Here is a 17,345-nt window from a genome sequence, read left to right as displayed (position 1 = left end):
CATATTACAGAATTAGTTTGGATTCGGGGGGCAGATATTCTGAATTGTACATTTTCGAGGGGAAACTGCACTAAAAATTCACCAGTAGCAGCAGAGAGAGAAAAGAGAAGTCAGCGCTCTGTGCAATGGCTTTTCTCCTGTCATAATCCTTTGAAAAGCTCAACAATAATTAGTAGTTTGTCCAATTGCAGCTGCCTTGGAACCTTCTCTTGGTTTGTCAGATCTGTTATTTGGGCACCATCCAAACTGCTGGGTTGTGGGGATTGCTTGACAGACGAATTTTTCCCCCTGCCAAAGAATAGCATGCAAGCCAAGTCTTGAAACAAAAACAAAAGGGGAAAAAAAACCCGACACCCAACAGTTGACAAGAAAATAATCATTGTGTGCAGATATTGTGATTGCAAAGACTTGTCACTCTGGATAACCTATTCTGGTTAAGGAAGCCTTAGGAGAGGTACAACAAGGGCAAAACCTTTGGAATTCAAATAATAACACTATGGGGTTGTTGTCATTTTTGCTTGAGGCTTCTGAAATTTCTCATATAAATTCTACATCCTGTGTTTAGCACAATTTGGAAAGTTTGTGCAGCTGCCGCATGCCACTTAAGCAGTCTAATGTTACACAGCGAAGTTCAGAGATGGTTAGGCAGGACCAGAATGCAATGCAATTCCTTGAGTACATGGTTGCATCCTTAAATCCCACTGATTACACAGGGGCTTATGTTTCATTTTGCCATTTTGTTGCTAAAGGAATTGTATGGAGAGTGATCTTGTTAGACTGTCCTTATTCGTAATTTCCTGTCTGTTGGGAATAGGTTAATTACCTGTTTATCGTACATACCTCCAGCTAGTGAACACTGCGAGAAGCGAAGTTATACAGGGTACCAGGCAGAGGGCCTTCTGGGTGGTGGCGCCCGCCCTGTGGAACCCACTCCCATCAGATGTCAAGGAAATAAACAACTATCTGACTTTTAGAAGACATCTGAAGGCAGCCCTGTTTAGGCAAGTTTTTAATGTTTGAGGTTCTATCGTGTTTTTAATAATCCACTGGAAGCCGCCCAGCCAGATGGCAGGGTATAAATTATTATTATTATTATTATTATTATTATTATTATTATTATTATTATTATTATTATTACTGACCCACTAACAAGCAGAGGAGGGCAGGGAAAAACCAAGCGCAACCCAGTCCCAAGGCCAGTTTGTGATAAAGATTAACATTCTTACTCGGTCCTGAAGCTCCTCTGCAGAATGGAGGCTATGATTTTCGGCTTCTGGTCCTAGCTATCATAGCCTACTTTCTCTCTGACCAGGCAGCAATGTAATGTCCTCATTACAAGCATGACCTATGAAAATGCAAACCAGCAAAAATAAGGTGGAGGCATTACCTTGCAGGACCAGAGGGGTGTCATATTAACAATGCAATTCTATGCATGTCTATTCAGAAGGAAATCTGATTGAATAAGGTGTGCATAGTAACAACAACAGTTTTGTTAATGTGTGGTTCTTTTAATTACAAAAACATGTCAGTCATGCGCAAGGCCACAAAGCGTATTGAAAAATGTCTATTAGCAGAAATGCCAGATTGTAAAAGAAAGAAAGACATGCTTGAAATAGGTATTATTGCTGTGGGTTAAACCACAGAGTCTAGGGCTTGCTGATCAGAAGGTCGGTGGTTCGAATCCCTGCGACAGGGTGAGCTCCCATTGCTCGGTCCCAGCTCCTGCCAACCTAGCAGTTCGAAAGCATGTCAAAGTGCAAGTAGATAAATAGGGACTGCTCCGGCGGGAAGGTAAACGGCATTTCCGTGTGCTGCTCTGGTTTGCCAGAAGCGGCTTTGTCATGCTGGCCACATGACCCGGAAGCTGTCTGCGGACAAACGCTGGCTCCCTCAGCCTATAGAGCAAGATGAGCAACACAACCCCAGAGTTGGACATGACTGGACCTGATGGTCAGGGGCCCCTTTACCTTTACCTATATTAGTACTAATATTATTTATATTAGCATTAATTAATCTGCTTCCACGTGTATGTCTCAAGGCAATATGCAATCAGCTAAAAACACAGTTTAGAACAACACAGAAAACAGCAGATATATTGGAAGAACAATACTATGTGGATACCCATGGCAGTGACCCATCAGAACACGAATGCCTTCCATTGTTTCCAGTTTGTGGGCACCTGCCATCACTTAGTAGGAATGCTATGCTGAAAGCCCAGCTCTGAGTTACTGTGGAGCAGGATGTTGAGATTTTTGGAACTTGCTAGAGAAACTGTCCCATAGACTGCAGTGACCTACTGGTTATATAAGGGATAAAGCAGTTGCTCGAGTAAGGTATGGCTGAGTTTTAAATCTCCTCCAAGAAACATAGCTGCAGAATTCAAGCCAGCTGTGATTAAGAGTTTAAGAATGCAAACTGCTGTGAGTGTGAAAAACAGCTGTGACTAAATGTCAAAAGATCTTAGTCTAATCCTGATGTGAAGACAGCCCATCTATCCATTTTGGCTTTCCCGTAATCATGGGAAAACTCATCTCCAGTGGTTACCAGCTGAACAGCCAAATGATAAAATATAGTCTGCATAATTAGCTGACATACATCATCAACTGAGTGGCAATGATAAAACATGTTTCGTTTTAAAGTGATCCTTATGTCAGCCACACAGTTTGAGTACCATGTAGATATGGCAAAATTATTATTTTAAAAATGGTGCAAATTGGCAATAAATGTACCTTTTAAATTTAATTCATACCATTTTTTTATTTTGTTTAATAAAATATTGTTTTAGGAAAATCAAAATCCTTGGTATGTTTAATTCCATGTGGTTAGTTTGCACATAGTGACTGGGTTAATGTGCCCATTTCATTTTTTTAAATGCTGTATGCAATCTTATTTATTTTCAATAATGAGCACTCTTGCTGAGTTTCGTAGACCTCCAAACATGAGGGATGGTGTTAGAGAAACATAAATATCCTCCGTGCCATTTCCTGCCATGCTGTGCATTCCTAACAGCCACTCTTTCTCTCAGTACTTTTCAGAAATAAGTTAAATGTGGGAAAGATTTATATTCACCACAGCTGACATCTGGAAAGTACAATTTGGGAATATCTAGTCAAATATGATATGTTGCTATTGACATTATACTAGCACTCCAAAGTTCTAATTAGGGCTAAGCTCCAAAAAAGCTTATTCTTGCCTGGAAGCTTTCGTTTTAACAATAGGTGAAATCCAACTGAGGTGGTCCCAATTGGGCAGCAGACTTCCACTTCTGCAAATGGGACTTGCCCTTCCTTCTCTCTATTCATACGCCCAAAATCTTCTATAGAGGGTTGCGAGACCCTCAAGAGCAGATTGAGGGGCATGGGGAAGGGGAGAGACTGCTGGAGGAAGGGGAATCCTGCAACAACTGCAGGCAGGATGTTAGCTCTTGCCAAAATAAATATATATACTTTGAATAAAATGATGGGGTTTTTTAAAAGAGTGTGCCATTATTTCATATAGTACACAGTTGGGGAGAGGGGGGAAACTAATGGATGTTTTGTCATTTTCTTTTCAAAAAAGTAAAGCAAACCTCCTTGAAATTTTTGCTAGCCTTTGTGTGCCATTCAGGAGGAAACTGGAAATGTTTCCTTTTGTTACACCATCCAAGTGGAACCATTAGATTACAATCCAAAAATTCTAAGACAATGTTGTTTTCTCTTTATTGACTTTTCCTGAACGAATTCACTTGCCTGCCACTTACAATTCTTTCTTTTTTCAGCATCTGTAGGCTTATTATTAAAACATTTCTGTCATGGTACACCCCCTCTCCCACAAATATATTGTTTCTAGCTATTTCTGTTTTGGGACATTTACCCCTCCACCCATGAAATATATTGTTTCCAGCTATTTTAATATTATCTGCTTCAACTGGACAGTCTAAGGCACACCCCCAGCTCACTGAGGCTGCAAATGGGAAAGCCAAGTCCATTACTAGGAGGGTGAGGCCTTCCAAATGCAAAGTATCTGAAAAGGTCAGAATAATTCTATGCATCACTGTAATTCAGCAAGCACTGGGGACATTAGTATTCTACCACCTTACACCAAGGTAAAATTCAAAGGGAGTTAGAATGCAGTGCTACTTTCTCAAACTTTAAAATAGAATAAAGAATATGGGGGGGGAGCAGTAATTTTATCTTATCTATAGCTAGCAGAAGAACACGGGAATTTGAGCTTTACTTGACAGAGTATTATGTCAGTAAGTAAATGTATTTGTTTGATGTATTGGGCATAAAGTAAAGATCAGAGTCAAATGACCAACACTGAACAAAAGCACGGGGGGGGGGGGAATACAAATTGGGTCCTCCCTAACAAGGGGGCATGTGTTGCGGTGGGACCTGGCAACACCCTGTTGTGGGTGGGAACATTGGAGCGGCCACAACACCCTGTTGGTGGTCCCTCAATCTTGGGAGCAATTGGGCATGAGGAACGCCAGTCAAAGCAACCGAGGGACCACTATTTAAGCTGATGCATGTGTCCCTGAGCTTCCTCTTTTGGGCTCAGTGCATCGGAACACCCGCCCACCTCTCCCTATATTTAGGGCTTGTGCTTGACCTTGCTATGCCATCATGTGTTGTCTGTCTTTGGGACAGGGGCACAGTAGGAAATTTCCCCACTTGGCTGGTTGGCTGGTGCCACTTGGGTTTCGCCTGCCGCATAGCAAATTGTCACAACTTGTTAGGTTGTGGATAGGCTCTGGTTCAGGTGGATAGTGGTGGCAGGATGCCTAGCCATCCCTATGCATTGGTTATTCCTTTAAGAAGGCATCCACAGACTCATGGTTGGTCTTCCCTGTGCGGGGTTGTGTCCGGAGCCTGAGTCCAGGGCTCATCTGGGTGGAGGCCTAGCAGACCCCCCTGCTTGCCACTGTCCCAGGTGTTCACCCAAGGCTGACTTATGGTTGGTGTCCAGAGTCAACGCTGCCTGCAAGGGTGCAGGGAGCTAGTCGAACCAGAGCCTATGCAACCACTCACTTGATTGTAATCAATAAAGTTGTGGCCTAAATTCTGCCAAAAACCAAACCAAAAATCTGAGTCATGTCTGAATTTATTTCGTGGGGGTGGTTAAAAGGTCTACACACGCAATTACAATTCCAGGGCAAGATGTGTCGTCACATGAGATGCACCACCTTTGGGCAGAGGGATCTCCATAAGGCAAAACGACACCCTGTTTTACCTTCTCCTACCTTGGCAAGTGCAGAGGTAGCATGTGGAATCGTAGGGCATCATAGGGAATATGAGGTGTCTGCATGCCTCACGTAAGTCCTTCCCCCCACCATCTTCCTGCATTAAGTTACATGAATTCCAGAATGGACAAACGGAAACCAGGCATAAATCTTTTTCTTGTAATCATGTACAAGATGATGTACACTGAAGTGTGGAGAGAGAGAGAAATATGCCCACATTGACCCCTCTGTAGATCCTTCCACACAGAGCCACTGCAACCTCATATGGGGAAAGATTATGCCGTCCTGTTTAAAAGTACTGAAAGTAAAACAAACTAATACAACCATTTTGATTTGAAAATATTAGCTGTTGCTATAGCTGCCAGGTCAGGAGCATTCCAGACCCTGAAATTCCAGGCTTCCCCTTGGGGAGTGGGGGCCAGGAATGGCATTAAGCAAGACACATTAAGCATTAGCCACAGCCTCCGAGAGCATGCCATTCAAATGAAAAACACAAACATCTTAGATCATCCCATTCAGGAATAAATAAATAAAATTGATAATAACTAAAGACAGATTGAGGTGACAGGACCAGTGCCCAGGCCAGGCATCGGCAAACTCTGGCCCTCCATATGTTTGGGACTACAATTCCCATCATCCCTAGCTTACAGGACCAGTGGTCAGGGATGATGGGAATTGAAGTCCCAAACGTCTTGAGGGCCGGAATTTGCCTATGCCTGGCCTACATCAATGGGAAAGTATTAATGTGAAAACGTAACCACCACCACTGAAAATTCTTTCACCGTTGGATATATATGGCCTACTTCCACTAAGGAAGGGACTTAGGAAAGAGCCTTGATCAAAGATCTTAAGATTGTTAGGGAAAGACTTCAGAGGTGAGGATGAAAAACAATGGAAAGGAAAAACAAATTATTCCTTATAATATAGGAATGATAATTTAATACAAGAGTTCAAGCATTGCTCACAAAGCTTTTCCTTAACAAATTAGAGGCACCGCAGTAGACTTTGGAAAGTACCTCTTTCAGTTGGCTGCTGCTATAATTATCAGCAGGGCAGGGCACTTATGCTCAAAAGATAAGACTCTAGCGAGGAGGGTTTGAAAAGCAAGGCTGTTTATTGGTCCCATTCAATTCCAATTTCTACATTAATAGTACTGTAGAACAATTAAGTGATCCAGTTTTATTCCATCCTGAAGCATAAAACATCTGTTCTTTTAGAGAGGAGGTTGATCTTTTTGGTTGCCAGAGAGGGGCATGCTAGCCTAGGTTTGAAACTTTAGGCATTTGTTTAATTGACTACTATGCTTGAAAAATCATATCTTGAATGTAAAGTTAATAGATGCCTGAGTGACATAGACTATTCTGAAGTTATCCCTACAGGAAGGGACTAATTTAGTTATCCTGACTATTAAGGTTCTGTGGAGACTGTCTTAAAGCAGCAAAGTATGGCCCAAGGACTAGAGGTTCTTGACCTCTGATCTACACTGACTGGCAGTAGCTCTCCAAATTTTCAGAGAAGGGTATTTCCTTGTCTTACCTGAAGATGCCAGGGATTGAACCTGGGACCTTCTGAATACCACTGAGTTACACCTATTTCCATTCTAATTTTTCACATCCCTTGAGATCTTACCAAACCAATTTCTTAAAACTTTGGTTTGTCTCCTGTATTGTACACCAGTTGGAATATATGAAGTACATGTTCCTTCATTGAAGGAAAGAATTAAAAATGTTAATTCTTTATGGTGACAACTGCAAAATCATCTGGGGAATCAATATAATGTACCTTTTTTTCCCCCAGAACAGCTACTCATGACTGGGCCTTGTAGTCCAAGAAGTTAATGCTGCAGTGTAATTTATCACCAGGTCTTGCTAGATCAATAGACAAGAGCCAGAGCAAAAAAAGAGAATCAAAGATAAGATCTTTAAATTTGCTGCCATTTAGATCTGGCAAAAATTCAAAATACAGGTTTCTTGTGATGGTACTATCATTACAAGATTGATCATTTCCCCACAATGGTATTAATTTGAACTCACTCATGCATCCATCCTTAAGAAAATCTTTCACCAGATTAAGTTTCCAAACTCTGCCCTCAGCATTCTTAAATTGGATATATAGGAACATAGCCAATGAGTTTATTTGTATCTGTAGCGAAAATGATGTAGTAGAGCTTGCTCACCGTCCATTTCATTGCCCACTGTACCGATAACAGAGAGGAAGAAGTGTTTGATTTCACTACCAAATTAGAAGAGTCAGACAACAGTCTCGTTGTTTCTCAAGCACAGAGGGGCTAGGCAAAATGCAGATTTTGTGTATCATAGCTGCCAGTTGCCATGAGACTGCAGAGCTGAAGGACAGAACACTCTGGTCCTTGCCATCAACCACGGGACCTAGGGCTACTGGGAAGCTCCTCTCAGTGTTGCCTAGAATGAACCTGATGGCAAGGGGGTATGGGCGGATCAAGGCATGTGGAAGCCCAAAGCAGTGCTAAGCTTTAGAGGCCCCTGTAGCATTACCAAAATACGTGTCTTTTTCTAGCAGAAAAGACAGTGAAAATAGAAAAGCTAAAGTTTCACATAGGGGAAGATGAAACTAAAATCCACCAATCTAACCGAAGCATGTACCTTGCAGTAAGCCTATTTGTTTATTGTTAACCAATTATGTAAAACTTGTAATTTGTTTTGTTGTTGCTGCTGTTGTTCAGGGCCCCCTCACAATCTGAGGCCCCAAACTGTAGCTTACTTAGCTCGTGCATGAATTCAGCACTGCAAGGGGGAGACCAATCTGGCTCCAGTCATTGTCTAAAGAAGGAGCAGCTGAAGGGCAAGTTATTCCCCACCTTGCTAGAAAGAACACTCTGTTCCAGTTGCCAGAAGCAAGGGAACGTGATTCTCTGGCTCATTCCATCAGCGAAAGCAAGGAACAAGAGCTACCAACTGACATTCAAGCAAGAACACCAGCAAGAGAAGATCAGCAAGGACCAATTGGAATATAAATGCTTATTGTTCAGCACTTTGTTTTGGCTTTAAAGAGCTGATCTCCCTTCTCTCTCTCTTCCTTCCACTCTCATTCCCTTCTTTTGTGTTTTCCTGCCTTTTTAGTTGTAAGCTCAATGGCATAGATGATGATTGTGAGAAGTAACTGTCTGTAAAGCAAGATAAAATTACAGTAAACAACCAATTACCAGGTAAAGGGACCCCTGACCATTAGGTCCAGTCGTGACCGACTCTGGGGTTGCAGCGCTCATCTCATGTTATTGGCCGAGGGAGCCAGCGTACAGCTTCCAGGTCATGTGGCCAGCATGACAAAGCCGCTTCTGGCGAACCAGAGCAGCGCACGGAAATGCCGTTTACCTTCCCGCTGTAGTGGTACCTATTTATCTACTTGCACTTTGATGTGCTTTTGAACTGCTAGGTTGGCAGGAGCTGGGACTGAGCAACAGGAGCTCACCCCGCTGCGGGGATTTGAACCGCTGACCTTCTGGTCGGCAAGCCCTAGGTTCTGTGGTTTAACCCACAGCGCCACCTGCGTCCCGCACCTGGTCTTCTATGACTTACTTATTTTGCACTATCTGTTCATGGAAGGAAACATGTATGTCATTTGCAGGAGGGTGCCTAAGGCAGCTGAGAATCTTAGAACCAAAATGGCAGGAGAGATGGTTGTTTCCTGCTTTGGTGATAAACGCAAATAACTGGTAGTTTAAAAAGTATTTTACTTCTGTGCATAAGGATCGCATCCCAGAATGAATTGTGATGCAATAAAACACTTGACTGGGAAAACATCTTTGTATCCGTTTTCAACAGATCAGAGAGCTGTAAGTGACATGAGTGCTTAGAACAGATTCTTTGGTCTTGACAGCAACAAGAGTTCCCAGTGGATAGTAAGCAGTGTATTTAAGTTGGATGATTTAAATTGTTTATTTTTAATATATTGTATGAGAGGCTTGGGAAAGAGGAATTAGGAAGACGCCTGGCAGATGTAAAGAAGAAAAAAGATGACTGCCTTCTCTTATATCTGCTTCAATATTTTAATCTGAGAAGCTAATTCCTGTAAACCAGAGTCAGAAATGGCTAGTTATGGTATGTAACTGTTTGTGGCATGCATAGTAGGTTTCTGAAGCATTTGCACAGGCGGGTCTCTTCTGTGGCATGCCAAATTTCTTTGACAAGACAGGTCTCGGCTCACACGTTTTGTCTACTGAGATTGGAAAGGTATTTTCATAGCACTCATGCAATTCTAAGTGCAAGGGTCTTCTGCTACCATTTTCTGAACATTGCTGTAACGTTATTATTGTATCATTCCCCAGAGCTGAAGCATATAGTAGTCTATTTTTGAAAGAGCAGCCAGTGGAATCCCCCTGCAACAAAGCTATCCCTCCCCCTTCAAGTAAGGACTATAGGTAAAGGTAAAGGGACCCCTGACCATTAGGTCCAGTCGTGACCGACTCTGGGGTTGCGCGCTCATCTCGCATTATTGGCCGAGGGAGCCGGCGTTTGTCCGCAGACAGCTTCCAGGTCATGTGGCCAGCATGACAAAGCCGCTTCTGGCAAACCAGAGCAGCACATGGAAACGCCGTTTACCTTCCCGCTGTAGCGGTTCCTATTTATCTACTTGCATTTTGACATGCTTTCGAACTGCTAGGTTGGCAGGAGCTGGGACCAAGCAACGGGAGCTCACCCCGTCACAGGGATTCGAACCGCCGACCTTTTGATCAGCAAGCCCTAGGCTGAGTGGTTTAACCACAGCGCCACCTGGGTCCCCTATAGCTCACTGGCAAAGCATCGACTCTACATGCAGACGGTTACTCTGGCATCTCCATAGGGATAGGACAGGGAATGCCAGTTTCTGGGAATCACAAATGGGAAGATTGCTATTGCTAAGGTTCTGTTTTTAGGCTTGCCACAGGTGCCTTGTTGGCCACTGTGAGAACAGGATGCTGGACTGGATAGGCCATTAGCCTGATCCAGCAGATACTTTCTTTTGTTCCTCCCTCTACAACCTTGGAGCTGCTGTCAGTAAGTGCAGACAATACTGAGCTAGATGGACCAATGGTCTACCTTGGTATAAGGCACTTTCCTTTGTTTTGGAATACAATTACCTCACTCCTTCCCTGTTACTTGCAGACAAGTATAGTGCTGTTCTTTATGGGACTCTGAAGAGTTATCTCACAAAGGTGCAAATAGGGTTGGTTCATGCTTCTAGGTTAGACTCATGGAGGGCTATACTTTAATTTTGCCATTAAAACTTTTCTATCTCTACTCATTGAAACAATACAGGAACTCTCAGTTGATTGTACGGGACTGATAGCATGAAATATATTACTGACTGTGGGTTGTTTTAATTAAAGATTTAGTATGGTGGTAGCTCACAATTTTCACAATATAGGACATAACTAGTATGAATGAAATTTTATTTTTGTCTTGTCTTGTTAACATGAAAATGCTATTTTAGAAAATGCAGACCCTCCAAGTGTCTCTATTTTCCAGGGATTTCCCTGATTTAGAGAAGCTGTCCTGGTTTCTGATTTGATCCCAGAATGCCCCACCTTTCCTTAGGATGTCCTCTATTTTCATTAGGGAAATGTTGGGGGGTATGGAGTTAACCAACCCCCAAGCTATCTGAAGGCAATCCTGTATAGGGATTTTAAAAAAAAATGTTTACTGCTTTATTATGTTATTATATATGTTGGAAGCTGCCCAGAGTGGCTGGGGCAACCCAGTAAGATGTGTGAGGTATAAATAGTAAAATTATCATTATGGAATGGGACATCCCTATTTTCATCGGAGAAATGTTGGAGGGTATGAAAATGTTATTAAAGTTCTTTCTTTTTTAGATAATTGAAAAATAAATGCTTTCATTTAATGGCAACAAAATGCTCCTTTCACTAGAATTCCTCAATATTTCCATAGTAATAGAGAATGTTTAAACAATTTAATTCTTAGCTGACTCACTGCACTGATACATGATGAGGAGCAGTTAAGGTGGCTTATCCAAAGGAACAGAGTTAACCGGATTTGTCCTACAAATTGCATCGTGTTTTTAGTTCAAAGAGACAAGTCACATATATTTACTTCGATAATGTTTCTAGGAAGGTTTAAACAACATTAACTTCATAGGAAATCTATAAAAGTCAGTCATTTGTTTTTATTTATTTATTGCATGGGCCTCCCAGGTCATCTTCCATCCAAGCTGTGAGCCAGGTAAAAACCTGCTTAGCTTTAACAAGGTCATAACATTACATCCTCAAAGATGCTGGGTTCATCTGGCTATTTTCTGGAGCCAAAGCAAACAAAACATAGCTGATGTTTTGGACAGAATGGATTCCGTCTATGGCAATGCCCTGTGAGACCTGCATTTCCCCAGTCTGAAAAGGCTTATCAAGGAAGCTGGCATGTGAAGCCACATTCATACTGACAGCAACTGTGTTGGTAACTTGTACAGGAGAGGGAACATTTGCCTGTACATGAGTGGGAAGTGAAGGGTGGATTTACATATCCCTTACTTGAGGGGACCGGATGTTAACCAGGTGTGTAAGCTTTCAATCAGTAGCATAGATATGATAAAAGCAGTTCTCAGAACCTAAGCATTCTTGTGATAATGCATTTAAAAGGAACAAGTCTCACCCACCGCACATAAAGGATAAGCACACCAAATGCCACTGACATATCTAATTACCCTCCCAATTAAAATCCATAAGCCTGGGTGAAAAGGAATGTTTTTGCCTGGTGCCTAAAATTAGACAGTGGTGACACCAAAACATGTAAAAACCCCAAAATTCGGCCCTCCAGCTGTTTTGGGACTACAACTCCCATCATCCCTAGCTAACAGGACCAAGTGGTCAGGGATGATGGGAATTGTAGTCCAAAAACAATTGGAGGGCCGAGTTTGGGGGTGCTTGATGTAAAAGCTCCATTCTTTTCCCCCTTACCCAGCAAAATTTCACACCAATGCTTTCTTTACAGTGTTTCTTTAGGAATGGTACGTAAGGTTCTAAATTTATCACATTGATACTGATTACCTTGTTCCTGCCTTTGATTTCTAAGGAGTGAAATGTGTGAAAAACTGGATTAGCCAGGTTATCCTCCCTCCTTTCTTTGAAAATTGGTTCATTTTGCCTCTTCATCTGCAACTGCATCAAGATGAAAAGTTCATTTCCTTAAATGGGACATAGTCTCAGAACACAAAATTTTGAGATCATTCAGTCAATAGACATGTTCCCATTCACAATTTTCTTCTTGTGTGCTGAAGCAATTTATTTTCCTTTCATAATTTTTAGCTGTTTCATACATTATGCGGCACTGCAGATGGGCATGGCTTGAAAAGACTTCATTATTTTATGCAAATACAATTGTCATAATGGCTTGACACTAAACAACATACAAAAGAAAAGTTAAAACTCTAACGATTTGTGCTCTTTGAGACATTCTTTTATCAGTGACATTTGTTGTATTGGAGATGATCTTAGAAGCAGGGGTGGAAGCTACCTTATTATTCAAGCAAAGTACTCTAGGAAGGAACAGTCTAAACAAAACACTTGAAGGAAGTTCACCGGCAATCATTAAAATGTGTTTCTGCATTAATGCAAATAAAAGACATTATTATTAAAAGAAGTTTTATCATGGTCTCCAGACAAAGGCTTACAGAGCAGCTTACAGATCATTAAAAGGGAGGGAAGGAGACAATTTCCAAGTTCAAGCTTAAAGCCGAAAAAGACATGACACAAAAGACAAATGGATTGAGAGGGAAGAGGAAAAAAGCAAACTCAGGTATAAGTCTTTAGTTCCCTTGTTCTTATACTTCATCACTGTGTATCTTGGATTTTGGTTTTGGGTTTTTTGGATAGTGGCATTTTTTTCTATCATAAGTTCTATGCCTATTAAGTTCTATGCACATTTGTCAGAGAAAGCAGCAGCAAAGGGGTTAAAAATGAAAAAAAAAGCAGATCGGATATGAATGCTGATTCTCACTCAGACACAGGAGAAGGTGAACTGGGAGTAGGAAATACTGGGCTTTTTTCTGGCAGTGTTTTTTTTTTACATGATGTGTGTGCCTGTGTGAACATAATATTTTTACTACTGTGTCTGCATTGTTCCAAACATTTATGTAGAAAAACATATTTACTTTGCTAACTCCCCACTGCAATCTCATTAACAACACACACACAAACACCACATAAAAAGCTTCTAATTGTCTTCTGGGGCGTTTCCTCTTGTGCCACTTCAAACCTGCCGTTTCTGCTAAAGGGGGAAAAATTGAGCTGGGATCAGCATTTATGATGGAAATTGGACCAAACGGCTGTATGTTGTCTCTCTGGCCCAGCTCTGCCTGAAGCTACTGTTCTTCACATCCACTGTTCACTAATTGCATAACACCTGGGCCTTGTTAATAATATTAAGAAGTTGATTCTATAGACTCTTCACAGAGATTACAGAGTATAGGACTCCGCATTACCATTGCTAACATCGTCTCAGGAGTCAACGGAATAGCACACCATCGGGGATAAAGTCAAACCACTGGAGAGTTGCCTGCTGTGGCTGTAGAGGCCAATAGGGGAGAGACATGTGTTATTGCAGGTAGGGCAGTTGAAGGCATCCAGTTTTGATGCTACAGGTGCATCATGGTGTTTCTTCTCTCAGTGCTCTTCCCAGCGGTCATTTCTCCCGTGGTCACTGCCATGGATACAAGACCTGACTGTCTGTCTCCAGGCACTGCGATAGTCTGCAAGAGATCTTGCCATCCTTCATGTCACATTTGCAGACATCTTCATGACGCTGAGTTGGTTTGCCAACAGGCCTAGTGCCTAAAGCCAGTTCCCTATAGAGCACGTCCTTGGAGATCCTGCCATCTTCCATTCTGTGGACATGGATAAACCAGTGTAGATGCCAAAATTATCCCTGTGCCATGAAAAGAGGGTGTTGCAGTTGTTTGGCACAGCTGCGATAAACTTTTTTTAAAAAAGGTGGGGAGAAGAGGACAAGCTTCTGAAACACAAGTCCCTTGAGCCTGACATACATGATTATTTTTCTCCTGCCCTTGAAAACTATTCTTTTTCTTCCCCTCCAGCTCCCAAATGTTTCCCAAAAAAGTTTCGAATTGGGGTTTTCAGCACAGCACTAAGTCATACCTTCCAAAATAAAAGTGACAGTTCTCCCAGAAAAGGGGACTGCTTTTAAAATTCTCAGAGACTTCCTTCCAAAGCAGCAAATTCTGTGGGTCAATACACTTCCAAACAGTAGTTACTGTAGTTGTTCGGCTCTCCTGCTTATACATTTTAACAAGATTAGCAGTGGAAGCAAATTCTTTTGAAAGAGATGAAAGATAGCAGATAGACAAAGTATCTGGGAGAAGTCACCTACCATATGAAATCGGTGTTCACACAGCTTTTACTAGCTGATCAAAGGCTTGATTTCCATTATGACCTACAGCTCATCTCAGCCTCAAGGGTATTTCAGACTTCATCTGCCTTTAAGGCAAAACCCAAAACGTCAGAGATTTGGTGGCCTGATTCGTACCTGCCAGCAGATACATGTTTAGCAGAGAGCTGCTCTACATTTTCCCCACTTGAGCACTGCAGACAAATGCTTTGAAATCCCTGAAAAGTGCAACATTTTCATTGTCAAATATTTATGAAGAGATTAAGGTTTACATGTACGTTTCTTATTAACATAACATCCAGTTTCTTTCAGCTAACCAGAAGCTGCTGTTCTTGTACATTTACACTCTAGCAGTCCAAATGTTGTTCTTAGATCCGTTTCACTCTCAGACACCATCAAGTGTAGAAAGTCGAAGTCAGGTTCGAAGGTCTTCTCCATTCTTTCCTGGGATCTAAATCTTGCCGAATATGGATTTGCTAATCACAATACATGTGTTTCAGTTCTCGGATCTCAGCGCTCTTAAACCCTCATAAAACACAGCAAAGCTATCATAAAACAAAAGATTTCAAATGCTTTCAGACTACAAGTTGTTTTATATCTGAGATGCTGGGGGGGGGGGGTCATTTTTGCCCTCGTACACAATAGCCTTAACTCTTAAACATAACCCTGTTTTCCTCTGTCAATTAAATTTCAATTTGTGAGTGTTTTGGAGTGGGTAGCCACAGCCGTTGTCATGCAAGCTCAAGTGTTTGGTTGCTACTCTTTTTGTTTGGGGCTTGCAACTGTTGTTGTGGGAATTAGAAATGGGACAAAGGATAATTCTGGCAAAAAGGTGGAGCTTTTGGCATGCAAGAGGCAGATGCAGCCCCCAGAACATGTTGTGTTGTTGTTGTTTTTTTAAAAAATCACACTCAAAGAGCTTTATTTTTCTCCTCCCCTCAAAAAAAGGTTTTGTCACCCCTAGCCCCCCCCATCTGTCATTTCCAAAAATATTTTTTAAAAGAAATCTTTTCTTTTTTTCTTTTTTGAAAGATCACTTCAGGGAGTACCCCACAATGATCCCATATTGCTGAAAGTCTTTTAGCTGTCCCCCAAGCAACATCCCATTTTTTCTCTTATTTAAATTAACAGTCTGCTCCTGTATGGGATTTTGTGCCCTCACTCCACACAAGACAGAAGAGGCCTTATATATATATCATATTTTAAAAATGAAATTACAGGGCCCACTTTTTGCACTTTGGCCACACACCAGCCAATAAATTCTTGGTTCAAAAAATGTTATCCATCCCAGTTTATGGATGGATTAAGCCATATTCTACACATACATCTGAAAGTAGGGTTTTTTAGGGGGGTTGGTGGTTGATGGAGATAGCTTACTATTAAGTGTTTTGATATGAGGACACAATATTCTGATCAAAGAGAAAAAGAATATTTCCAATGTTTGGGTAACTCAGCTGGTCATTAGAAACATTCACTGATTGGTCTCTTGGGAAACAAGGTGGGTCTAGCTGTTGATTTTTGATCCACTAAGCATAGGAACTTGAGTAATAGTCAATCAACTTTTACTCTGAATAGACCCACTGAAATTAATAGATCTAAATTAGTCATGGTCATAAATTTCAATGTGTCTGCTCCAAGTAAAAGTTAGTTGAATACAACCTATGGATGTAGAATCCAACTTGACAAGAACTATCAATACCAAATTTCAAAGCATGAAATGATCAGCAAGGACTTGATTGCTGAGGCCGCTGAATGTTTGTTTCTCAAGGATGGGATAACTGGGCTGGAAATGAGGTTCAGTTGTATATTGTATGTGGTTGTGAGACCCTACAAGTTAGATTGGGCTGCAAGGAAAATGAATCAAGCCATCAGCAGGGTTATTGTTAATCAGCTAGGAACAGGAAGAGCTTCTATGAAGTGCTATCTAGAGCAGCTTTCCAAACTGTGTGTCACGACATGCTAGTGTGTAGGAGTGTCATGCAAACATTCCCTGTGCTCCTCCTGGGGCTGGAAATGGGTTAGTTTAACCTCTGGTTTGCTAGTAAAACTGAATTACTGTGTCATGAAATGATGCATGTCTAAAAAGTGTGTCACTGAAAAGAAAAGTTTAGAAAGCTTCTATCTATGAAGCACTATTTGTTTAGGTGTAAATATATTTCTTTATGCAAGGAATATGGTAGCTGGGATGTGGTTAGGAAGAATTCAGTCAAGCTATAGCAGAAGGACCGATGTGGGCATGAAAAAAAAAACACCTAGTTGTTAAATATATTGGAATCTCAAATAGGCAAGGCACCTCACACTTCCAAGATGCCTTTATCAGGTTTACTTTCAAAATTTGCTAAATTATACCAGTAAAACATTGCAGCTGACTGGCCATGCTAATCTTCCTAATCATCTCAGTATGAAAGCCTACAACCAGCCTCATCCACACAGGCATTAAGAACTAGCATCTTCTGCTGTGTTCCTTTAATGAAGTCCTGGCCTGTTTTAATCCCAGCTATTAGGGACTGTCTCTAATAGAGTTCCTTTTCTTTGAGAAGGTTACATTTACACTTCTAAGAACATGAGAGGAGCCCTGCTAGATCAAACCTAAGGCCTATTTAATCCAGCTTTCTGTTCCCACTGTGGCCAACCAGAAGCCTATGCAAAACTTGCAAGCAAGTTACAGCCCTCTCTCACTCATGCCTCTAGGAACTGGAATTCAGAGGCTTGCTGCCTGTGATATTGGAGTTCTGTTTTTAATAATGGTATTG

This window comes from Zootoca vivipara, chromosome 5 (genome assembly GCF_963506605.1).
Source record: "Zootoca vivipara chromosome 5, rZooViv1.1, whole genome shotgun sequence".
NCBI classification, from domain to species: Eukaryota; Metazoa; Chordata; class Lepidosauria; order Squamata; family Lacertidae; genus Zootoca; species Zootoca vivipara.
The sequence above is the reverse complement of the archived record's forward strand: the minus strand, read 5'-3'. Positions refer to the sequence as shown.